The sequence below is a fragment of the Belonocnema kinseyi genome, chromosome 2 (genome assembly GCF_010883055.1).
Source record: "Belonocnema kinseyi isolate 2016_QV_RU_SX_M_011 chromosome 2, B_treatae_v1, whole genome shotgun sequence".
Lineage (NCBI taxonomy): Eukaryota > Metazoa > Arthropoda > Insecta > Hymenoptera > Cynipidae > Belonocnema > Belonocnema kinseyi.
In genome coordinates this window covers 52,271,149-52,275,670 of record NC_046658.1, presented here as the reverse complement: position 1 = coordinate 52,275,670, position 4,522 = coordinate 52,271,149, and positions in this window count along the sequence as shown.

The following is a 4,522-nucleotide window of genomic DNA, read 5'->3' as shown; positions in this document are numbered from 1 at the left end:
AATTGTTTAAACAATTTTTTTTGTTATAAATAATAAGATAGGATGAAAGCGTGTAAAAAGCACTTTCCAAAACCCTCATAAAAATTTTAAATCGCGTAATTAAAAAGGAAGTTACAGGCGTCTGAAACTACCCCTGCAGGCATTGGGGTTGAAAATTCAACCCCCGCTCACTTGGGGAGGGTTGGTAATCCTGGTCTATAAGTTTGTGGATTAACTACTGTTGGGTAGGCGAACATATTCCCAGAATTTAGAGACAATCGAAAAACATGACTTTTTGAGTTGGGGCAGTTGAGGAATAATGCCCCATATTTACACAACTCGAGGCTTCATTACATTTTTTCAAATTAGCATTTGTAATTATCTATGCGTCGAATGTGTTTTCGTAAGATAACATTAAAACTATATGAATTGAATGTTTTTTGTTTATATATATATTCTCAATATCACGCAGCATGTAGAAGTTAAAAGACAATTGCACGTAATGCAACTAAGTAAGAGTATATGTGAACCTTCATATAACACTTTCTTCGGTAAAAATTTTCTTTGAGCGAAATACTTTATAGGTCATGTACCATGACCTATATTTCCGAAATTATCCAACGTCTTTTAAGAAACAAAATGTTAGGATTCATTTAACGCAGATTTGTGTACGTTTTAAGACAATCTTCTACTGAAGATTTTAAGAAATGCTTACTAAAGCCATTACTAAACGACTTTCCAATCCTTCAGTATTACAAAACTATACCGATGAAATGTTTATCCGTCGGTTGATAAAACTTATCATTTTTAGCTTGTGCACATTTAATTAAGGGGTAATCTTATTAGGCCAAGGGATGGTTTTTAAAAATTGATTTTGAGGACGTTCGAGAGCCTAAAATGAGCCTTCTATTCTGGTGTACTCAATTTTCAGATTCGTGCATATTTCATTTTTAGGGTATTTTTTATGATACGGGTTATTTTTGAAAAATTGCGCGGTGGACCATGCAAGAGCCTTCAATGAGCATTCAATGCTGATGTACTCAGTTTTATGATTAGTGCATAATTAGTGGACTTTATCAGCACTTTTATGTAAAGGGTAGTTTTTAAATGCCAAGGGACGGTTTTGCAGAATTGACGTTGGGGGCGTTCGAGAAGCTAAAATGAGCCCTTAATTCTGGTGAATTCAATTTTCAGATTAGTGCACATTTAATTTGTAGGGTAGTTTACTTATGATTGAAGTTTTTTTTTCGAAAAATTGTGCCGTAAGTCATGTAAGAGCCTTTATTTCTGATATACTCAGTTAAGTAAGGGGTACTTTTTTAATATCAAGTGATGGTTTTGGAAAATTGATTTTGGGGTCGTTGAAGAGCCTGAAATGAGCATTCAATTCTGATGTACTGAATTTTCAGATTAGTGCATATTTATTTTTTAGGTTCGTTTTTTTATGATAGGAGTTGTTTTTGAAAAATTGCGCCGTGAGTCATGCAAGAGCCTTCAATGAGTCCTCAATTCCTGTGAAAGGAAAAATTTGATATAACGAATATTTCTACCATGGTACTGCTAGATTTACGTAAAGCTGGCAGTACCATGCATTTTTTTGAAAAAATGCAGAGCCTAAAATTTGGCTTGTGGGTATTAAATGACCCTTGAATGAGCCCTCAACTATGGCACAGGTCTTACGTTCTTTGGGCAAAATATCTGGTTGTCTCACTCAGGCGGGAACGATGTATACTGTACATACATAATGTGGCCCTAAACGTGCTTTATTGGCATCTGTGTCGCTCTTATGGTGTTGGTCGCGACTAGTTTTGGCCAACACTGATTGATTTTGAAACTATAAACATTTAAGACCGCACAAACGTTTATTAGTGGGCGTGAGTTATTTAAAAAATTGTCAGTAAGGTAGGAAGAAGGAAAGCATGAAAAGACCTTAAACTGCGGAATTTGAAAGAAAGTAACGAATTTTATAAGTGTCTTAAATATGTTTAGAAGTGTTGTTTTAAAATACTGAAAATATATCAAAATGTCACCAATTGTTTATTGAAATTAATAATTTCAAACTTTTAATTTTAACTTTTAGTTTAAAATTATTTATTGGATACAGTTTTATAGTACCTACAATATTGTCTGTTCGTAGGAGTTAAAAATTTAAAAATTGAAGATATGAAGAACTTTATATGAATTATTACATACATCATTAACATTTTTCATCCAAAATTTGTTAAGGATTTCCTTAAATTTATCATTGAGATTTATTTTTATGGTCATCACTCACAATTGAACAATTTTTTTTAGAAAAGTTTACTTATTAACACCCTTGCCACAATAAAAAGAAAAGTCTAATATCTTCATTAGTTAAAAAAATATCACATTTTAAATAGAACTTTTGCTACTTTTTCAAAGGAAAAAAATCGTGTGCCGCCTGGATTATAAGTAAATATAAAAATTACTTATTAGGAGGCTTCCATAAACCACTAGTCTAATTTTTGACACTTTTTGACTCCCCCATATGGTCCACCGTGGCATTTTCGTCGACACCCCCCCCCCCCAGGGTGCTACGTGGTTTTGTTACTATTTCTTGTAAAACGAAAATAAAACAGAAAATTATGAGTGGTTGCGGCCAGAAATGTCTAGCCTCGACTTGTTAATTAACATAAACAAACAAAAATACTTGGGGAAGGGGCACTCGGTTCGGTTCGCATGGATCGAATTCAGGACTCCGCACGCTATTTAAAAAAAGGAGTAAGTCATGCGTTTTATTATTATTTTTGTTTATACCTGAATATAAAACCTCGTAGCTATGACGCGTACACCCCCCCCCCCCCCCCTCCGTGGCCTTTCGTAGCCCCCCCTCACCCTAAAGCTATCACGTGTTTTACGGAAGGCCACTCATAAAAAATGTAAAACATGAAAAAATTAATATTTTATTTACAATGCTGTTGCATGCATTTTTAAAACATTGAGAAAATGAAAATCACAAAAAATAAATAAAAAAGACACAACTCAAATAGGTATTCTGGGTAAAATGCTATGTGAAAATTCGCCAGAAAAAAAATTTATTAGTGCGGGAAATCATAGAGAATTTTTTGGAAACTGAGTTTTTGATTTTTTTAATTCTGATTTTCTAGAGTAATCACATTTTTTCTATCGTTTATTTACCACTAGAAACGTTCCAGATACCTGCAACAATTCTCTCTACATTTTTGTAGATGAGGCTGTAAATGAAAATCTGTAAAATTTTAGGACTCGCTTGTCTCCAGAAATGTAAAAAATTGACATACAAAAATAGAAAAATTACGTAAATAAGAAGTTTTTCAAACATATTTTCTTAACGCGTAAGAACAAGGCGTTTATCGATCGAATCGAAATTGATTATACTTTTTAAGGTCCTCATACGTTACTTTTCCACTTAATTCAATTTCCGATTTCCAAACTTTTGTTTTTCCGATTCATCGCACATAAATTTCTATGGAATTAACAGTTATAAATAAGCAAATATAATTTAATTTTAAATGATGATTTACGTTTTTAATGCACTATATTTCTATGATCAGTATTAAATCATTAAAACGAATAACCTAACGGATTTGTAATAATCTCCGGTTTCCTTCTTTCAGTATATTTTTGTTCCTATTTCCCTCTCTTGTGTATAAGCCAATCGTAAAATATAGACTTTACACCTTTTATCATAGCCAAGTGCATTAAGCGATGAAGCACACGCAAAATGATAACAACTGATTATTCGCATATAACATTGTCCGAGTATTATCAGTGATTAGTTTTTTGCCTTTTGTGATTTCAAGCAGACCATTTTTTCGTTTATCAAAAACAAATCGCAAAAGCTGTTCCCGGAGAAAAGGTATCGTTCTATTCATTGCCACTTGTAAGATTTTGTTGTTTGTAAATTATTATAAACAGTGTAACAAGTTAATTGAAAATTTCAAAGGCTTACAATCGCTCCTTTTATTCATTTATTTCGCAGCAAAGTATAGTATTTCTAGTTGTCCTGTATGTTAGATTTGATCAATTATATCATATTCCTTGTCTGATTACTAATGGATTTTATTATGATAATATCAGATTCTTCTTTCGGGATTCTAGAAAGGATAAATTTGTTTTTAATGCCGTTGAAATAATAGAATACAATAATAATTTGTAGGACTTCTTGAAATGGCTGCAAGAAAATTTTTTGCCGAATTATTTGGAAGCAAAAATCAAGTGCAAATAACGACTGAAGTGAACGACGAGAAACGCCGAGTTTCAATTTCAAATTCGGGACGTTTTCGACAAAGGAATAAACGCCGAAAAGAAGTTCAAAAGGACACTTTTTCACCACAAAGTCCTATTTCGATGGATCTCAGTAGAGAGATTGAGGGCAATTTGCAGAATAGCGAAAATATTCAGAAAGTAAAGGAAGAAAGAACATGTCTTATAACTCTAAGCGTTTAACTCATTATTTTGATTTAATAAAATTTAAATTCTTTCAGTGGGACCCGATGACAAAATATCCCGAGATTGGCCAATGCCATCAATCAACATAATG